Source organism: Chlorocebus sabaeus, chromosome X (genome assembly GCF_047675955.1).
Source record: "Chlorocebus sabaeus isolate Y175 chromosome X, mChlSab1.0.hap1, whole genome shotgun sequence".
NCBI classification, from domain to species: Eukaryota; Metazoa; Chordata; class Mammalia; order Primates; family Cercopithecidae; genus Chlorocebus; species Chlorocebus sabaeus.
Genome location: NC_132933.1, coordinates 112,257,040 through 112,278,649, shown reverse-complemented (window position 1 = coordinate 112,278,649; position 21,610 = coordinate 112,257,040). Strand labels below are relative to the sequence as shown.

At 44.7% G+C, this 21,610-nt stretch overlaps 1 long non-coding RNA gene across 1 annotated transcript; it reads right to left on the bottom strand.

The window, feature by feature from the left end:
• Positions 1-1,431: 1,431 nt before the first annotated feature.
• LOC140710894 (uncharacterized) lies at positions 1,432-21,582 on the bottom strand. The gene is made up of 2 exons (XR_012092043.1): positions 21,275-21,582; positions 1,432-5,827 (listed from the first exon to the last, which is right to left on the bottom strand). It is a non-coding gene; the product is annotated as an uncharacterized lncRNA (long non-coding RNA).
• Between the last annotated feature and the right edge of the window lie 28 nt (positions 21,583-21,610).

The following is a 21,610-nucleotide window of genomic DNA, read 5'->3' as shown; positions in this document are numbered from 1 at the left end:
TGAGATTACAGGTGTGCTCCCCCATGCCCAGCTACTTTTGTATTTTTAGTAGAGATGATGTTTCACCATGTTGGCCAGGCTGGTCTCGAACTCCTGACCTCAAGTGACCCACCCACCTCAGCCTCCCAAAGTGTTGGGATTACAGGCGTGAGCCACCACGCCCGGCCTCTTTGGTCATCATTAATCTTTCATTCTCCCTTTCCTAGATAAAACATTGTTTATTCTTGTCGTGTTTTTAAAAATTTTTTAATTTATATAATAGAGACAGGGTCTCGCTCTGTTGCCCAGGCTGGTCTCCATCTCCTGGGCTCAAGAGATCCACCTGCCTTGACCTCCTGAAGTACTGGGAATATAGCCACTGCACCCAGCCTTATTCTTGTTGATTTATATGAGGGAAAGGATATTTTCAAATTTCCAAAAGGATAGAGTTATTTGGGTTATTCATTCTTGTTACACTCTGATTTTGTTGTATTATGGTCTGATAATATGGCTTATATGATACTTCTTTTGGAATACATTCAGAGTTTCTTTGAAGGCTAAGTCTTGGTTAATTTTTATACATTTTTCACAACTGAATAGAATATGTATTCTCTGTTGAGTACAGCGTTTTATATATTTCCGCTGAATTCTAGGCCTGGAGTCATCTTGAAGGCTTGCTCCCTTTGTGTGTAGTGCCTGGGCTGGGAAGACTCGGCACAGCTGGGAGCTGGTATAGCTGGGGCTCCTCCAGCTTCTGCCATCCCTCTGTGGTTTCTCTGCATGGTGGCATCAGGGGAACCAGACTTCATATATTGTGGCTCAAAGCTCTGAAGACATTCCAAAAGGGACAGTGAAAGGCAGAAGTCATATTGCTTGTAATGCCTTTTGTGGCCTAGCCTTGAAAATCACACGGCCTCACTTCCACTGTGTTCTATTAGAGGCGAATTTTTTTTTTTTTTTTTTTTAAGTCTTGCTCTGTCACCCAGGCTGGAGTGCAGTGGTGCAATCTCAGCTCACTGCAACCTCCACCTCCTGGGTTCAAGTTATTCTCGTGCCTCGGCCTACCAAGTGGCTAGGATTACAGGCATGTGCCATCAGGCCTGCCTATTTTTTTGTATTTTTAGTAGAGATGGGATTTTGCCATGTTGCCCAGGCTTGTCTCAAACTCCTAGCCTCAAGTGATCACCCACTTGCCTTGGCCTCCCAAAGAGTTGGGATTACAAGCGTGAGCCACCTCACCCAGTTGCGTTTTTTTTTTGTTTTTTTTTTTTTTTTTGAGGTGGAGTCTCGCTCTGTCGCCCAGGCTGGAGTGCAGTGGCCGGATCTCAGCTCACTGCAAGCTCCGCCTCCCAGGTTTACGCCATTCTCCTGCCTCAGCCTCCCGAGTAGCTGGGACTACAGGCACCCGCCACCTCGCCCGGCTAGTTTTTTTGTATTTTTTAGTAGAGACGGGGTTTCACCGTGTTAGCCAGGATGGTCTTGATCTCCTGACCTCGTGATCCACCCGTCTCGGCCTCCCAAAGTGCTGGGATTACAGGCTTAAGCCACCGCGCCCGGCCTTTTTTTTTTTTTTTTTTTTTTGAGACAGAGTCTCACTCTGTCGCCCAGGTTGGAGTGCAGTGGCACCATTATAGCTCACTGCGACCTCGACCTTCTGGGCTCAAGGGATCCACCCACCTTAGCCTCCTGAGTAGCTGGGACTACAGGTACACACCACCACGCCTGGCTGATTTTTTAAAAATGTTTAGTAGACATGAGGTCTCGCTATGTTGCCCAGGCTGGTCTCAAGCTCCTGGCATCAAGCAATTCTCTTGCTTCAGCCTCCCAAAGTGCTGGGATCACAGGCATGAGCCACCGTGCCTGGCAATAAACATTTTTCAGTCTTTTTCTATATTAGGCACTATGCTATAAGCTTTATCTATTATCTCATCTGATCCTTACAACAGCCTTTGGGGTACATTATCTTCTTTACAGTGAGGAAACTGAGGCATAGAGAAGCTAAGGAACCTGCCCCGTTACTCAGTGGCCATGCTCAGATTTGAGTGGTGGTAAGCGTCCCGAACTCTTAATCACTATCCTCTACTGCCTCAGTGTGCCCAGCAACAAACTTGGGTGCTGAGAGAGCAAGATGTTCAAGACAAGTTCTTCACTTCAGGGAGCTGACCTAGAGCTAGAGAGATAAAAAAAAAAAGATCAAAAGAGCTCAGGAACAAATAATACAGAAGGGTACTTAATAGGACATATTTTACCAGTTTGGGATTAAATAGGTTCATATGACTTTTGTTTTTTCAACACTGCGCCCTGCCTCAACATTTAACATTTTCAAGCTTACACAAAAGGAGAGAAAATAGTATAGTGAATCCTCATGAACCCATCACCCAGAATAACTAGCATCAATTTATAGCCAATCTGGTTTCATCTGTACCTCACTTTCTACTGGATTGTTTTGTTTTGTTTTGTTTGAGACAGGGTCTCACTCTATTGCCCAGGCTGAAGTGCAGTGGTGCAATCTCAGCTCACTGCAGCCTCGACCTCCTGGGCTCAAGTGATCTTCCTGCCCCAGCCTCCTGAATAGCTGGGACTACAGGCACATGCCACCATGCCTGGCTAGCCTACTGGGTGTTTTGAAGCAAATCCCAGACGTCATATTTTTTAACCCACAAATACTTCAGCATGTATCTTTTAAAGAGAAAGAATCCTTAGGCCAGGTACGGTGGCTCATGTCTGTAATCCTAGCACTTTGGGAGGCTGAGGCGGGCGGATCACCTGAGGTTGGAGTTGAAGACCAGCCTGGACAACATGGTGAAACCCTGTCTCTACTAAAAATACAAAAATTAGCTGGGCATGGTGGGGCGCAACTGTAATCCCAGCTACTCAGGAGGCTGAGGGACGAGAATCGCTTGAACCAGGGAGGCAGAGGTTGCAGTGAGCTGAGATTGTGCCACTGCACCCCAGCCTGGGCGACAGAGCGAGACTCCATCTCGAAAACAAAAAAGAATCCTTGTAAACATAACTGTAGTATCAATATTGCCCCCAAAATCATTAACAATAATACCTTAATGGTTACTGTCACTTTTTTTTTTAAATGAGGTCTCACTGTCACCCAGGCTGGAGTGCAGTGATGTGACCATGGCTCACTGTAACCTTGAACTCTTGGGCATAAGTGATCCTCCTGCCTCAAGCTCCTGAGTAGCTGGGACTACAGGCACACTATTATGCCCAGTTATTTTTTTTATTTTTTGTAGAGACAAGGTCTTGCTATGTTGCCCAGGCTGATCTTGAACTCGTGGCCTCAAGCAATCCTCCTGCCTTGGCCTTCCAAAGTGCTGGGATTACAGGCCTGAGCCACAACACCTGGACTGTCCCTGAGTTTTGTTGATAAAAACCAGTAGTCTTTTTCGGTCCAGCCATCCTACTTCACTGCAGCCCAGCACCTGTCCAGGCCCTAAAAGCTCTCCAAGGAAGGCTGACTCCTCCCTTGGGGGACCCCTGGGATGAGGCACCAAGAGCTGGGATCCCAAGTGTATGGCTCCTTGCTTTTCCCTGAAACACTCAGCTCTTGTTTCCACAACACGTCTGAGGGGTTGCAGCAGCAGCGCCAACCACACCCTCGATAAGAATCTGCCTTTCCTGGCCGGGCGCAGTGGCTCACGCCTGTAATACCAACACTTTGGGAGGCTGAGGTGGGCGGATGACCTGAGGATAGAAGTTCAAGACCACCCTGGCCAACGATGTGAAACCCCGTTTCCACTCAAAATACAAAATTAGCCAGCATGGTGGTGTACATCTGTAGTCCCAGCTATTGAGGAGGCTGAGGCAGGAGAATTGCCTGAACCCAGGAGGTGGAGGTTGCAGTGAGCCGAGATCGCACCATTGCACTCCACTCCAGCCTGGGTGACAAGAGCGAAACTGTCTCAAAACCTGCCTTTCCCAACAACAATCCGTACCCCGATGTTGAGCTTCGTCCAGCTTCTTCCTGCTTGATGAGTTCCCCAAGGGTTCCCATGTCCCCTGTCTGGCAGCTGAGCCCACCAAGACCCTTCTCCACCCATCAGAGAGGGTCAGACCCTGAATTCTCTAATCTCAGGAATCTCTTTGACCCCTCACAAAAACTTGCTCTGGGATAGTCTTTGTGTACCAAAGGTTACTGGGAGAAACAGGTTATATCAAGACACAAAGAAAGATCTTGCTCTACCCCTCCCCGGGGCCAACGGTTGTCTGTTGCCAGTAAGATTTACAGCCGCAAGAGGGGTGGACCAAGGTCAGCTCCAAGGTGATCTGCTACCTCCTCCTAGACAGCCTGTGTTGTTGTTTTGCCTTCCTTTTGTTTGCTACTTAGTCTCACTCTACTGCCCAGGTTAGAGTGCAGTGGCACAATCTCGGCTCACTACAACCTCCGCCTCCCGGGTTCAAGCGATTCTCCTGCCTCGGCCTCCAGAGTAGCTGGGACTACAGGTACGTGCCACCATGCCCAACTAATTTTTGTATTTTTGGTAGAGACAGGATTTCACCATGTTGCCCAGGCTGGTTTCAAACTCCTGGCCTCAAGTGATCCACCCCCTTGGCCTCCCAAAGTACTGGGATTATAGGCATGAGCCACCATGCCCAGCCATGTTCCTTTATTTTTTGAACTGGTAGTACATTTGCATGGTTCAAAATTCACAAAGTAACAAAAGATATATCGTCTCCCCACTCCTGCCCTCAGCCACCCATATCTTCTTCCCAGAGGCAACCAATTCGATCATTTTTTTGTGTGTTTCCTTCAGTTATTTTATGTATATACTAGCAAATATACACATATCTCTATATATTCCACCCCTTTTTACATAAATGGTGTTATGCAATACAAAATGTTGTGCTACTTTTTTTTTCACTTAACAATATATCTACAATTGATCCATAGAGCTTTCTGTTCTTATTATAGCTTCAAAGTACAGTGTATTCCGAAGTATAAATGTATTCTAAGCTACTTAACTGAAAGTATTTTGTTGGTGGACTCTGGTTGGTTGACATGCCACTTACAAATACAGTCATGCCTCACATAACAATGGGGATACGTTCTGAGAAATGTATGGTTAGGCGATTTTATCATTCTGCGAAATCATGGAGTGTGCTTACACAAACCTAGATAGCCAACTACAGACCTAGACTGTATGGTGTAGCCTATTGCTTCTAGGCTACTAACCTATACAGCATGTGACTGTATTGAATACTGTAGGCAACTGTAACACAATGGTAAGTATTTGTGTATTTAAACATAGAAAAGGCACAGTAAATGGTATGATTTTATGGGACCAACTTCATATATACGGTCTGGATTGTGGATTAAAACATCATTATATGGTGCATGACTGTAACTGTACTGAATAAACTTATGAACAGGACCCAGACAGCTTTTAACAAGTAAATTCTTTTGCTTAGAAATAAATTAAAATTCCAACTACAGGAGGCATCCTGCTGTGTAAGATAAAGAATAATAAAATACCCCAAAGGATCAGAAAAGATACAACTTACTTTTGGCTGGCTCAGGATGAGGGAGACGATATGTGTGGAGTGAAAAAGACTGAGTCTAGCCGGGCATGGTGGCTCACACCTGTAATCCCAGCACTTTGGGAGGCTGAGGCAGGTGGATCACCTGAGGTCAGGAGTTCAAGACCAGCCTGGCCAACATGGTAAAACCCCCTCTCTACTGAAAATACAAAACATTAGCTGGGCTTGGTGGTGGATGCCTGTAATCCCAGCTACTCGGGAGGCTGAGGCAGGAGAATTGCTTGAACCCGGGAGGCAAAGGTTGCAGTGAGCTGAGATCGCGCCATGGCACTTTGGCCTGGGCAACAAGAGTGAAACTCTGTCTCAAAACAAAAAAGAAAAGAAAAGAAAATGACTGAGTGTGCAAGAGGGGAAATCACAGATGGATTCATTTAGAAAAAAAATAAGTTACATTGAGCTATGTATAGAATGCACAGTATTGGGGGGTGAGTTATTAGCTCAACTAAAAAAAAAAAACAAACTCTAACTTAAAAACTCCAGTATTAAAATGGCATTATATATATTGCTTGCCTAGGAATGTAAGTATCAGGCTGTTCAAATAAATCACAGACCTACTGCAAAATCTGACCCAGTTCTTAGGAACACAGACTATAAAACACTGTAATGGAGGCAAATATCCACATCAAAATCTCCATTGTCTCAGAAGATTGGATTTAAAGAAGCCCTTCTCTATTCAGTGACACTATAACTGGTAAATTAGAATAATACTATTCTTGCCTTTTGTCATTAATATATGCTTGCCACTTCTTGGCAAATGTCTTTGGTTTCTTTTTGGTTGGTGGGTAGAAGGTGAGTGTAATGCAGTTAAGGTGGCAAATTTTCCCACAAACAGGCACTGCAGACATGACATCTTCCCACAATGCACTTGACACTCTGAATTATTAATTAGGGCGTTATATGTATTGCTTGGTGCAAGAGGTTATATTTAACTCCATGTACTGAACAATCTAAGCTTTCTACCTTCCTGGGTTTTAAAATTAATTTGTAACAAGATTTCTTGTTTGTTCAGAAAAACATTCTTGTAACAAGGGTGGGAAATCATTTTAAGCTGACCCAGAGAAGTGAAAAGTCAGTTGAGGTCTGGGATAGAATCCCCAAATAGGAACATCCACAATTAACCCCTGGCACCCCCACGTTCAATCTTCCAGAAAATTCTGTCTGGAAGTATTGGAAAAGACATCAATCAGATCTGAGTTCAAATCTAGATTCTGCCAAAATCTAAAATATGGCCAGGTGCAGTGGCTCACACCAGTAATCCCAGCACTTTGGGAGGCAGAGGTGGTGGATCATTTGAGGTCAGGAGTTCGAGACCAGTCTGGTCAATATGGGGAAATCCTGCCTCTACTAAAAATACAAAAATCAGCTGGACAGACACCTGTAGTCCCAGCTACTTGGGAGGCTGAGGCAGGAGAATCTCTTGAACCTGGGAGGCAGAGGTTGCAGTGAACTGAGATCGTGCCACTGCACTCCAGCCTGGGTGACAGAATGAGACTCTATCTCAAAAAAAGAAAAAAAAACTAAAATACAAAAATATTTTGCAAGTATTAAAAAGATTTTTGCAGACATTTTGTGAAACGGATAGTACTGCAGCATTTTATGTAAAGACAAAACACTGGAAGCAATTTAAATGTCTGTTGGAATGGGTTTGGAAAAATAACTTATGATACGCTGATTATGTTGTGAAGTGACTTAGGCCAGTTTGGTCAGGCACACATGGAAGCTCTCTGCAGCCACCAATAGTCCAAAGTAAGTGGAGCCTACTTATTTCCCACCTTTCTAGTGGGTTAGAACAAAAGCAAGTTTCAGGCCCAAATTGGCCAAATATATTAACAAGCAGGCACAACAATTGTACAACCTCTTTGATGGACTCAAACCCAACTCTTGGTCCTTCGTGCAAGGTTCATTTGCAGCGAAGGCTACAGTGTTCTGAAAACAGGATTCCTTTAGCCTTGTAGGTGGAATCAGGCAACCAGAACGTCTAAATTCATGGCTGGAGAAAGGCCTTATTGGACATCTGGCCTTAGGTGATACTGAGCATGGGCCACATGCCCATCTAGATTCAATCACCTTGGTTGTGCAAGGGTGAGGAGGATCTCTAACATAGCTCACAGCCAATCCATATACCTTGAATACTTCTTAATTCAACAATAAGAGCCTATTTCTAATAGCCATTGTGCAGATTGACTTGAACATTCATTATGCTCATTAGCAACATATCTGGCAACACCTGTAAAGGGCAACTGACTGTTCCAAGAGGGTAGCTTAAGGTAACTACAGTAACACACATTGCTAATACACTATCTGTATATTACAGACACCATTACACAGACAATAGAATACGATGCACCTATATACTTCCTGACATGGCATGGTAGCTGAGATATTTTATCTTTTTTTTTTTTAGAGAGAGACAGGATCTCACTATGTTGACCAGGGTGGTCTTGAACTCCTGGCCTCAAGCAGTCTTCCTGCCCTAGGCTCTCGAAGTGCTGGGATTACAGGCATGAGCCACCTTACCCAGCTGCTGAGACATTTTAAAGTAAAATAAGCAAGAATGTGTAATGTGATATTTTTCTAAAAAAATTAAAAATTATATATATGACTGAATAGGTATAGCAGAAAGTATAGACCAATATAGAACTTATTTTTACCTCTAGAGAGGGAAGAGATAACAGAATCCCTCCATGTTTTTCTTTTTTCTTTCTTTCTTTCTTTTTTTTTTTTTTTTTTTTTTGAGATGGAGTCTTGCTCTGCCGCCCAGCCTGGAGTGCAGTGGCATGATCTCGGTTCACTGCCACCTCTGCCCACCTCCCAGGTTCAAGCAATTCTCCTGCTTCAGCCTCCCTAGTAGCTGGGATTACAGGCATGCACCACCACACCTGGCTAATTTTTGTATTCTTAGTAGAGATGTGTTTTCACCATGTTGGCCAGGCTGGTCTTGAACTCCTGACCTCAAGAGAGCCACCCACCTTGGGCTCCCAAAGTGCTGGGATTACAGGCATGAGCCACTGCACCTGGCCCACGTTTTTGTTTATGCATTACTGTATTTTGAGGTTTGTTTTCACAACTATGCATTACTTTGGTAACATAAATTTTAAAAATAAAAACTCTTTATAAAGTGATGTTGCAGAATAATTATGTGATGAGATGCTAATAATATATTGTTGGGTAAAATAGTATTCCATTAGCTATGACAGCCATTGTCTCCCTACCTATATTCAAACCCCTATGGCAGATTGTATTTTCCAAAGATGGCCACACCAATAAATATCCTAACCCACAGGCTCTTCTTACAATGTGACTTTGACAAGCCTCTGCTGATGGGTAGGGGGGTCCGTGTTCCCTCCCCTTGAACCTGGGCAGCCCCTTATATCTGCCTTGACCAGTAGAATACAGAGGAAGTGATGCTCAGTGACTTTCTAAAGCTAGGTCATAAAAGGTGCTATGGCTTCCACCTGCTTTTCTCCTTTTGGGGACACACACCTGAGCCTTTGGAGTCCAGAGCTTCCATGGAATCCATCTGATTACCCTGAAGCCACCTGCTAGAATGCCCACGTGTGGAGAGGTCATGCAGAAATAGAGACAGAGTTGCCCAATATGCCCCGACACTTCCAGCCCCCAGATGTTTGAGTCTTTCCAGAACAGGTGCCAGGCATGTGAGTGAGGAAACCTTAAAGATGACACCACCTCCAGCCACCATCTGACTGCAGTGGCACTGAGAGACCCCAAGCCAGGTGCCACCCAGCCAAGCTGCTCTCAAATCCCTGATCACACAGACCTTGAGAGATAACAAATGGATATTGTTGCTTGAAGCCACTAAGGTTTTTGTTATTATTGTTGTTGTTTCTTTTTTTTTCTTTCTTTCTTTTGAGACAGAGTCTCACTCTGTCTGCCAGGCTGGAGTGCAGTAGCATGATCATGACTCACTGTAGCCTTGACCTCCAGGGCTCAGGTGATTCTCCCAGTTCAGCCTCCCTGATAGCTGGGACTACAAGTGTGCACACCATGCCTGGATTTTTTTGTGTGTTTTTGTAGAGACGAGGTTCCACCATGTTGCCCAGGTTGGTCTCGAACTCCTAAGCTCAAGCTATCCACCCGCCTCGGCCTCTCAAAGTGCTGGGATTACAGGCGTGAGCCACCATGCCTGACCCATCTTCATCATTATTATAGGTCAGGATGATGGGGTGTTCTCTAGCCAAGTACCGTCCTAAGCACTCTGCCCATGTTAACTCATGTAATCCTCACACGACCTATGGGGTCAATACCATTATCAACCCCATTTTACAGATGAGGCAACTGAGCACTGAAAGGTAAAGTAACTGATCCAAGGTCACACAGGCAGTTGGATAACAGAGCCCATGTCTTACCAGCTCTTTACCCAACACTGTTGTTAGATACCCTGGTATCCTGCCAGTAAAGGACCCACTTTTTGTTAAGGTCTCAAGGGGACCGAATGAGTCACTTGCAACCAAATCATTTCTGATGAAGCCAAGTGTGTATAGGACCATTCCAATTTGGTAAAATTTAATACAACTAAATTTAACATTAATACAAGAGGGGAAAATGCAATGGTTGCAGGAAACACTGTGATGGGTTCAGGTACAAGTGTCACTTCAGGTCACTGGGGCTTCCAGAATTGAGACTCGTCTGCTGGTGTGGTAATTGCCAGCAATAGAGCTGGGGCAGAAAGAACTGTGGACAGGAAGGAGTGGAGGAGGGCAGGGGAGCCATTAGGTGGGGAACATCCATGCCCAAGTCAAGGCAGTTCAGGAGAAGAGAGGAAGGAAATGAATCAAAACTCTAGCTGGATTAGGTAAAAACTGAGGAAATCTAAATAAAGTATGGACTTGGGTGACTGGGCACGGTGGCTCACGCCTATAATCCCAGCACTATGGGAGATCGAGGTGGGTGGATCACTTCAGGTCAGGAGTTTGAGACCAGCCTGGCCAACATGGTGAAACCCCGTCTCTACTAAAAATACAAAAATTAGCTGGGCGTGGTGGTAGGCACTTGCAATCCCAGCTACTCAGGAGGCTGAGGTGGGAGGATCGCTGGAATCCAGGAGGCAGAGTTTGCAGTGAGCCAAGGTCGGGCCACTGCACTCCAGCCTGGGAGACAGAGCGAGACTCCGTCTCAAATAAATAAATAAATAAATAGATAAATAAATAAATAGGTAAATAAATAAATAAAGTATGGACTTTATTATTAACACATTAATATTGGTTCTGACAAATATACCACACTAATGCATCATGTTAACAATAGGGGAAAGTTGGATGTAGAGTATATGAGAATTCTCTGCACTATCTTTGTGGCTTGTCTATAAATTGAGACCTATTCTAAAATAAAAAGCTCATTCAAACAAATTCTAACCGGAAAGTTGAACCAGGCACCAAGTGGAAAGCTGAACTGTGGATGAAGGAGAGAGCAAATGCAGGATGAGAAGTCTGAACGCCAGGAGAGTTAGGAACATGGGGCTGTAAGCTTCTCCAGGGCGAAGGCTCAGTCTGAGGCACTCTTCTCTCTTCATCCCCAGCGCCACACCTAGTGCACACGGAACTCAAGATCTGTGCAGAAGAAATGGGTGAGGCCAATAACAATGCGAAGCCAGGCTTCCATGCTCCTCTGGAGGCTCTCCCTAATACCCAAGAGCGGGTCAGTGCAAGGTGCTCCCGCAGGCCACTAGGTGCAGGGTTCCTGGAATGGCCCTCCTGGGGATGAGGAAGGGTATCTAGAGACTGGAGATTTTTCATTAATAAGTCATCGCATTCATAAAGAAGGGGAAGTAGCTGCCAGAGGTGATGAAAGAAGAGGGAGCACGGTTGTTTTCCTGAGGCTGGTAATGGATCCGTAATGACCAATTCACACTCCCGAGTCTAGACTCTTTCCCCTATGGTCAGCAGGACGATGCTCAATAACTGGGGGAAGCTGGAGTGTGGTCTGGGAGGGGCTTGAAGACATTGCTGGAAGGGTTAAACAGATGCAGGGATGGGGAGGAAGGGAGGAAGCAGTGAGTGGGGCAGGAGAAAGGGTGGTCAGGCGGGTTTGAGAGCCTACATGACAGCCACTTCCCAGGGGTAGGGGAATTTCCACAGCAGTAATCAGCAGCCCATTATGGAAAAGGAAGGTGAGCAGCAACATGCTGGAAGGAAAGGGAATCAGGCTGTGGTTTTTTGAATCATGGGTTAAAAGCGGAATGGGGAAGGCAAAAGAGACAGAAGGGGAACTGGTGGGAGAAAATAGAGGAACTGCTCACGACATCAAGCACCCCAACCAGCTCCTGTCAGCTCCAGAGATTCTGTCTTAAAAAGAGTTGTAGCAGAGATGAAATCTTGCCCTGTCTTTGCTTTTTTAATTATCTGTGCTACCGGAAAGGGGTCCAGATCCAGACCCCAAGAGAGAGTTCTTAGATCTCGTGCAAGAAAGACTTTGGGGCGAGTCCATAAAGTGAAAGCAAGTTTGTTAAGAAAGTAAAGAAATAAAGAATGGCTACTCCATAGGCAGAGCAACAGCTTGGGGTGCCCAACTGATAGTACTTATAGTTATTTCTTGATTATATGCTAAACAAGGGGTGGATTATTCATGAGTTTTCCAGGAAAGAGGGGGCAATTCCTGGAACTGAGGGTTCCTTCCCCTTTTAGACCATATAGGGTAACTTCCTGACATTGCCATGGCATCTGTAAACTGTCATGGTGCTGGTGGGAGTGTCTTTTAGCATGCTAATGCATTATAATTAACATGTAACGAGCAGTGAGGATGACCAGAGGTCACTTTCATCGCCATCTTGGTTTTGGCAGGCTTCTTTACCGCATGCTTCATCAGCAAGGTCTTTATGACCTGTATCCTGTGCGGATCTCCTATCTCATCCTGTAACTGAGAATGCCTAATCCTCTGGGAAGGCAGCCCAGTAGGTCTCAGGCTTATTTTACCCAGCCCCATTCAAGATGGAGTCACTCTGGTTCAAATGCCTCTGACATCCGGAAATTGAACTTACTGTTATCCCTTTACTCCCAGAAAGTTCCCTCCATTTCATACTTACTGATAATAGAAACCATTATTCGTTAATTTATTCATTCACTCATTCATTCATTCCTTCATCCATTGCTGTGTGCTTATGTGCTGTGTGCACATTGGGCCCTGCTAACTTGGAGCTGAACCATGTGGAAATAAGCTTTTTCTTCTTTACCCCTTCCGATGGGACATACATTCTCAGTTTTTTCCCTAAGATTCAGCTCTGAAGTTAGCAGGGCCCAGTGTTCACACAGTGCATTGTAAACACACAACATTAAATAAAGGGATGAATGAATAGGTGGATGAACAAATTCACAAATAATGTTTCCTATTCATGTGAGTTTAAATACACTCATCCCCTAGGGGCAAACTGAGAATACCCTACTTTTGAAACGTTTTAGATACAATTCGATATGGTAACATGCTTACATCTTTTTTTTCCCTTTCACACAGCTAACAAGTCCAACCTGCATGAGTCTTAAGTGGACAACTTGCTGCATTTTCACCTATGTCTATCCCTCATGTAACCACCACCTAGATCAAGACACAGAACATTTCCGGAACCCCAGACAGTTCCCTTATGCCCTTCAAGTCGGCCTCCCTCACCTTCAGAGATACTGAATATTCTGACTTCTATTATCACAGAGTCAGAAGACACACTGCATTCGATTCGGTTTTTTCAGGGGAGTTGGGAAGAACTATCCCAGAGTCACTGAAGTCAGTATCCAGTGGCTCAATGAGATGAAGTGCCCACTAAAACTTGGAAATAGGTTTGTCCTCTGCCTCGGTCAGGGTTTAGCCAGGAAAACAAGATATATCAAGTAAGGCCAGGCTCGGTGGCTCACACCTGTAATCCCAGAACTTTAGGAGGCCAAGAAGGGTGGATTGCTAGAGCCCGAGAGTTTGAGACCAGCTTTGGCAACAAAGTGAGACTCCATCTCTAATTTAAAAAAAATCTCAGACCGGGCGCGTGGCTCACACCTGTAATCCCAGCACTTTGGGAGGCTGAGGCAGGTGGATCACCTGAGGTCAGAAGTTCAAGGCCAGCCTGGTCAACATGGTGAAACCCCGCCTCTAGTAAAAATACAAAAATTAGCCCGGCAGCTGAGGCAGGAGAATGGCTTGAACCCGGGAGGTGGAGGTTGCAGTGAGCCAAGATCACACCATTGCACTCTAGTCTGGGCAATAAGAGTGAAACTCCGTCTCAAAAAAAAAAAAAAAAATTCAGGCCAGGCGCAGCGGTTCACACCTGTAATCCCGGCACTTTGGGAGGCCAAGGCGGGTAGACCACTTGAGGCCAAGAGTTTGAGACCAGCCTGGCTAGCATGGCAGAAACTCTGTCTCTACTATAACATACAAAAATTAGCTGGACGTGGTGGCACACACCTGTAATCCCAGCTACTGGGGAGGTGGAGGCTGCAGTGAGCCAGGATCACGCCACTGCACACCAGCCTGGGTAACAGAGCAAGACTGTCTCAAAAAAAAAAAAAATTGCTGACAGATCTTAAGAAAAGTTTGTACTCATCAGAAGGTGAGGTTTGTCAGTGGAAGTATATAAGGAGCCTGAGAAAAGAATAAGGATAAGAATAAGAATAAGAATAAGAATAAGAATAAGCAAGCAGTGTCCAGATGAGAACATGCTCATTTTAGCCAAAAATATTTTAGTTACAAGCCCCCAGACACCCAATCAAACCAGCTGATGCAAAAGAGAAGGTTGATGCCACATCCATTAGGATGGCTACTATCAAAAAAAAAAAAAAAAAAAAGAAAAAGAAAACAAAAAAACCCCAGAAAATAACAAGTGTTGCTGAGGATGTGAAGAAATGGAAATGAAACCCTTGTGCACTGCTGATGGGATTGTAAAATGGTGCAGCCTCTAAGGAAAATAATATGGCAGTTCCTCAAACAATTAAGAACAGACTTACCACATGCTATGGTTTAAATGTGTCCCCTAAAGTTGATGCGTTGGAAACTTAATCCCCAATGCAACAGTGTTGAGAGGTGGGCCCTTTAAGAGGTGAGTAGGTCATGAGAACTCTGCCTTCATGAATGGATTAATGTTTTTATTGAGGGAGTGAGTTAATTATTTCAAGAGTGGGCTTGTTTTAAAAAGCGAGTTTGGACCTCTTTTGCTCTCTTGCTCTCTGTCTCCCTCTTGCCTTCTGCCATGGGATAGCACAGCAAAAAGACCCTCGCTAGATGCCAGCACCTTGATATTGGACTTCCCAGCCTCCAGCACTGTAAGAAAGAAATACTTTTCTTCATAAATTATCCAGTCTGTGGTATTCTATTATAGCAACACAAAATGGCAGCTCCAGACACCATATGACCCAGCAATTCCACTCCTGGGTAAATACTCAAAATAATTGAAAGCAGGATCTCAAAGAGATTTCTTTTTTTTCTTTCTTTCTTTCGAGACAGGATCTCACTCTGTCACCCAGGCTGGAGTGCAATGGTGCAACCTCGGCTCACTGCAACCTCCGCCTCCCAGGTTCAAGCGATTCTCCCACCTCAGCCTCCCAAGTAGCTGAGAATACAGGTGCCCGCCACCACGCCCAGCTAATGTTGTTGGTTTTTGTTTGTTTGTTTGTTTGGTTGGTTTTTTTTGTATTTTTGGTAGAAACAGGGTTTTACCATGTTGCCCAGGCTGGTCTCGAGCTCCTGGGTCCAAGTGATCTGCCCACCTCGGCTTTTCAAAGTGCTGGGATTACGGGTGTGAGCCACAACGTCCAGCCTCAAAGAGATATTGGTACACCCATGTTCATAGTAGCACTATTCACAATACAAAAAGGTGGAGGGTGCCCATCCACGGATGAATGGATAAACAAAATGTGTTGTATCCCTACAACAGAATACTATTCAGTCTGAAGAAGGAAGACAATTCTGACACATGCCACAACAGGAAAGAACCTTGAGGAATTTTTTTTTTTTTTTCTAAGTGGAATAAGCCAGTCACACAAAGATAAATACTGTATGATTCCACTTACACAAGGTGTCTAGAGTAGTCAAATTCATAGAGACAGAAAGTAGATCAGGGGTTACCAGGGTGTAGGGTAATGAAGGAATGGGGAATTCTTGTTGAATGGGTACAGAGTTTCAGATTTGCAAGATGAAAGAGTTCTGGGGATAGACTGTGGTGATGGCTGCACAACAATGTGAATGTACTTAATGCCACTGAACTGTACAGTTAAAATGGTGAAGATGGTCAATTTTATGTTACCTGTATTTTATTACAATTAAAAATAATTTTTACAGAGGTGGTGGATCACCTGGGGTTAGGAGTTCGAGACCAGTCTGGCCAATATGGTGAAACCCCATCTCTACTAAAAATACAAAAATTAGCCGGGCATGGTGGCACATGCCTATAATCCCAGCTACTCGGGAGGTTGAGGCAGGAGAATTGTTTGAACTCAGGAAGCGGGGGTTGCAGTGAGCTGAGATAGTGCCATTGCACTCCAGCCTGGGCAACAGAGCAAAACTCCGTCTCAAAATATAATAATAATAATAATAATAATTTTTAAAGAAGAGGAAGTTGAGTTATAAGAATTCTGGGCCAACACACATAGTTCTAAGTCAGGGGATGCAGCTGAGTCTCCTCACGGATGAGAAAATAATTTTAGAACTGGCAGGAATTGCAGGCACATTTGGTCTTTCCTGTCTACTTGTCTCTGGATGTTTGCTTTGCTCCTCTCTTTCTGCAGCCCAGCTTCTCCACCTCTGAGTATGTGGCAAAAGATGGTAATTCACAGGTCTCCCTGTTCAACTGTCATACAAGAATCACTAGCATCTTTTGGCCTCAATCCCAGAATTCGAGGATAGAGAAGCCCATTGGCCCAGTCTGGGTCATGTGACCACTCCTGCTTTAGTCTGCCAGGCATATGGACTCATAAAGTACAGACAGGGCCAGGCACAGTGGCTCATGCCTGTAATCCCAGCACTTTGGGAGGCCAAGGCGGGTGGATCACTTGAGGCCAGGAGTTTGAGACCATCCTGGCCAACATGGTAAAATCCCATCTCTACCAAAAGTACAAAAATTAGCTGGGTGTGGTGGTGCCTACCTGTAATCCCAGCTACTCAGGAGGCTGAGGCAGGAGAATCGCTTGAACCCGGGAGGCGGAGGTTGCAGTGAACTGAGATTGCGCCACTGCACTCCAGCCTGGGCGACAGAGCAAGTCTGCCTCAAAAAAAAAAAAAGTACAGATAGGACTGTAGAGGTCATGGAAACGGTGGGAAGCTATCATAAATGGCAAGGTATGGTCCTTGCAGTCATCCCCAATATATGGTTTATCATAGTGCCCTGTCAGTCTGAAACAAATATTCAGTCTGCTTGGTGTGTATGTTCCAGATGTGGACATGGATACAACAGAGTTTAACGCGTTAAATATTTGCTCTGATTGTATACTCACCAAGTGTATTCTGAGTAACTCAAAGAGTCCTATGTCACTTGCATTTTTGGAGAGAATACACTAGCCAGGTTGACATGAATATGCAGACTACTGCATACTTATATATCTCACTGTAAATGAACAAATTGCTATTCGCAACATTAAAATCTTATGAGCTTATTATTTTGGGTTGATGTCACCCAGTTGGATTAACTCTGGGATGCTGATAGAATTAGGATTCTCAGGCTGGAAGGCCAAGGCCTGGCTTTTGCCTCATAGTGAATTCCCACAGGAGATAGCATCTCTACTATCTCTTGGAAGACAGCCGTTAGCATGCCAACCACAACACTGGCCTTTCTTTGGAAACTTCCACACTCACTGAAGACATGTTTTGTAAACACAAGATTCTGCAAACACAAATTGAAACCACATACAAATAATTTCTACCAAGTGAAAAAGAAGTGCGCCTTCTCAAGACTCAAAAAAAGCAAACTAGATTTTTAAAACCTTTCTACGGGAAAATACAGCACACAAGTGAATATACAATTTCAATGCTCAGAATATGGATAATCACAAAATGAACACTAGTGTAAAAACCACCACGACCACTCAGAAACGACCAGCACGCCCAAATACTTCTGCATGTCTCTTTCAGACACATCTTCCTCCCCTCCACCCTGGAGGTAATCACTATTCGAATTTTTTATGGTAACCGTTTCCTTGCTTTTCTTTAAACTTTTGTCACCTATGCTGGATTCTTTAAAAATATAGTTTCTGGTTGTTGTGTGTTTTTTTTTTTTTTTTTTTGAGAGGGTTTCCCTCTGTTGCCCAGGCTGGAGTGCAGTGATGAGATCTTGACTTACTGCAGTCTCAACCTCCTGGGTTCATGTGATCCTCCTGTCTCAGCCTTCCCAGTAGCTGGGACTATAGGTGTGCGCTACCATGCCTGGCTAATTTTTTTTTTCTTTTGAAGCAGGGTCTCACTCTGTTACCCAGGCTAAATTACAGTGGCACAAGCTTGGCTCACTGCAACCTCCGCCTCCCAGGTTCAAGCGATTCTCCCGCCTTGGCCTCCTGAGTAGCTAGGACTACAGGCACGTACCACCATACCTGGCTAATTTTTGTATTTTTTGGTGGTGATGGGGTTTCACCATTTTGGCTAGGCTGGTCTTGAACTCCTGACCTCAAGTGATCCACTCGCCTAGGTCTGCCAAAGTGCTGGGATTACAGGCATGAGCCACCGCACCTGGCCCAGACTTTCCTTGTTTTTGATTACCTCTGAGGAGCAGCGGTCAGATATTTTGTAGAATGCCCCTCTATTGGCATTTGTCTGATGTTTTTCTCATGATTTGACTGGGGTGATGGGTTTGGGGGAGGAAGATCATAGAGGTGAAGTGCCTGCCATTATCATTGTATCACATTAAGGGCACACACTGTCAACATGACCGATCACTGTTGGTGTTGACCTTGATCACCTCACCTAGATAGTATTAGTTGGGTTTTTGCACTGTCAAGCTGCTCTGCCCTCCCCCACACCTTTCCATACTGTATACAGTACCTTTTGAAGAACAGAAATTCTTAATGTTAACTGCATGGTCTGTGAGAGGGGCATGATCTTCGCCTCCACAGGGCTCCTGGATGGGATGTCTCATTTGCAGAGATCAGCTCATGTTACTGAGCTCACTCTGGGATCACTCAGAACTCACTGCTGGACTTAATTGGGGGGCGAGGGCGGGACTTAGGGAGCAAATGGAATTACGTATTCTTTCAAATCTTGCATCGGGACCTCTAGTTTTGAAACTCAAGAGCCAAGAATTTGACATTTGTTTTCTGGTTCTCCTGAGAGTCCTCCCCTCAGGGCAACGGATGGCTGGAGTCTTGCCTATTTGGCCTGGGGCGAGAGGGGAGAAAGGCTTCTTTTAGGGTAACAAATGGGGTCATAACTTCAAATATTGTATTACCCTGCCACACACATATCCATCTCTAAATGCTTCAGTGGAAAAGTTAACTGGTACATCACCAGTTGTTTACTGAGCGCTAAAGATTGAATCAGCAGGGCTGCATTCACCAAGCAGAACTGCTGATGATTCAGAATATGACCTTGAGTACATATGACCTTGAGTACATATGCCCTTCCCTAGGCTTCAATCTCTCAATCTATGAAACAATGTTTATCTTGCTAAATTCCAAGGCTGTAAGGAACAACAATGCGTCTTTGCGACCTCAGGTGAAAAGGGTCCTTAGATGTAAAGAATAAGCTATTCGCCCTTAGCTCAAAAAGGGATGTTATTTCTCAAGATATAAATGGAGTGTGAAAGATTGCGAGGTTTTCTGGGGAAATGGGGGTGGGGGTGGGGATTTATTTTATATTCCAGTCCATTTACAAAATTTTTCATCTTCCTTAAATTCAAAGAAATAAGAATGTACTAGAACTCCTTTAAGAACAGCGACATTCACTCCTTTCTCTGTTTCCTCAAGCTGGATGAAACCGCAGGAGGTCTGCTCCACTTTTAGCTGATTATGTCCCTAAATAAGGTTTAGATAAGCTCTTGCAGGGCCTGTGATTCAAAACCTGTTCTAAGACATGCAGAAAGATGGACAAAGAATGAAACTTTAGTTGGTGTGAAGAGATTGTGAATTTATCATGCTTAAAAATGAATTTTTTTAAGTGATTAATTTTTTTCAGCGGGGCGTGGTGGCTCACGCCTGTAATCCTGGCACTTTGGGAGGCTGAGGTGGGCGGGTCGCCTGAGGTCAGGAGTTTGAGACCAGCCTGGCCAACATGGTGAAAACCCCGTCTCTACCAAAAATACAAAAATTAGCCGGGCGTGGTGGTGCGCACATGTAATCCCAACTACTTGGGAAGCTGAGGCAGAATTGTTTGAACTCGGGAGTTGGAGGTTGCAGTGAGCCGAGATCTCACCACTGCACTCCAGCATGGGCAACAAGAGGGAAACTCCGTCTCAACAACAACAACAACAACAACACAAGTGATTAATTTTTTTCGAGTCAGTCACATTAGAGTGGACGTTTTGGAGGGGTGCTTTAGACATTTTGGTGCTAATAATTTCACATTCCTAATGGAAAAATCTCTCTTCTTCCTTTCAGAGTTCTCTAAAGTCCCATTTGTACAAATTCTCTAGAGGCAAAGCAAGTTTGAGAGTTTCCTGTTTCTTGATGATAGGTGAGGAAATCGACTCTATTCCCTAAATTGGGAGTGGCTTTGGTAAGCATAGTGTGTTCTAGAAAGTTCAAACTTTTTAGGGAGTGTTTTTTTTTTTTTGCTTTCTTTCTTTTTTAATAATAAAGAGACAGGGCCTCGCTATGTTATCCAGGCTGGTTTTCAACTCCTGGCGTCAAAGGATCTTCCCACCTTGGCCTCTCAAAGTGCTGGGATTACAGGAGTGAGCCACCACACCTGGCTTTGAGAGTGTCTTTCTGATTCAGTTTTCAGTTGGGCAAGGTTTTCCTAGAGTGAGTCTGCTACCTGGGGAACTTCTGGGGTCACTGCTTTTAACTCACTCTCATTTTTTCACCCTCAGGAAACTCCAAGAAGAAAATGGAGACTGGGAACTGAAGAAACAGTAAGGCTTCCCCCCCCCCCCAATAAATCTGTTTTACATTTGTGCACTAAATCATGCTCAAATGCCTTAGTGTAGGTCTCTTATGTGCAATTTAAAATCCTCAATGTCTCTAACTGAAAGTTTTAGCTCTGTGCCTCCTCTCTCATATAATCTCTTATTTGATTACTGATGCTCAACCTGACGGGGCTTTCTCCCCACCTTACCTACAGTTTTCACTGAAAAAATCTCCCCATCTCCTATCCTTGGATATGAAATCATTTCCAACTTTCAAGGTCACCAGCTGGGGCGTCATTTTCTACCTACAGACGCTATAGTGTGTCCCTTCTTGCCTCACATCATAGGCAAAAAACTATGAACTGCGGAAGGGGAGGATCCTGGTCTGATTACTATGTCTAGCCTTCATACATCCTCATGGAACACCTTGCCCAGATTGGAAACTGAGTGAATGGACAAATTAAGTAATTAATTAACTTTCTGTCCTATGACTCCTTGTAGATTGGAAAGCCTTTGGAGGTAGAGTTGCCAGACTTAGCGAATCAAAATATAGGCTACCCAGTTATATCTGCATTTCAGATAACCAGTAATACTTCTTTTAATATAAGTATGTCCCATAAATTAATTGCGACATCATAACAAATAATCGTTGTTTACATGAAATTCAAATTTAACTGGGCGTCCTGTATTTTATCTGGCACCACGATGTGGAGGGCAGGGGTTCCCTTTTGCGCCTGGCTTCTTCCCAGCAGGTGCTCGGTGTCTGTGTACCTGTTAGAGCGAAATCCTAACCAGCCCCGCCTTTCACAGCTGGTGTCCGTAGCCGGGCGGAGGCACACGACCAGGAAAGACAGACATCCGAATTGAAGACCGTCGCTCGAGACTGGCAGAAAGGTCTGCACTCGGGAGGCAGCCTCAACCCGTGGGCTCCGGGACTTCTCGACTGGCTCCATCACCCACTCTGACCATCCGCCCGACGCCCCACCTGGTGACCAGTCATCCCCCGACCGCGGGGCGGGACTGCCCGACTTTTCAATCGCTGCCTACCATTGGCAAAACTCTCCATCCGTTACTTTAAGCCCCGCCTATCAGACTGACGCTTCCCAA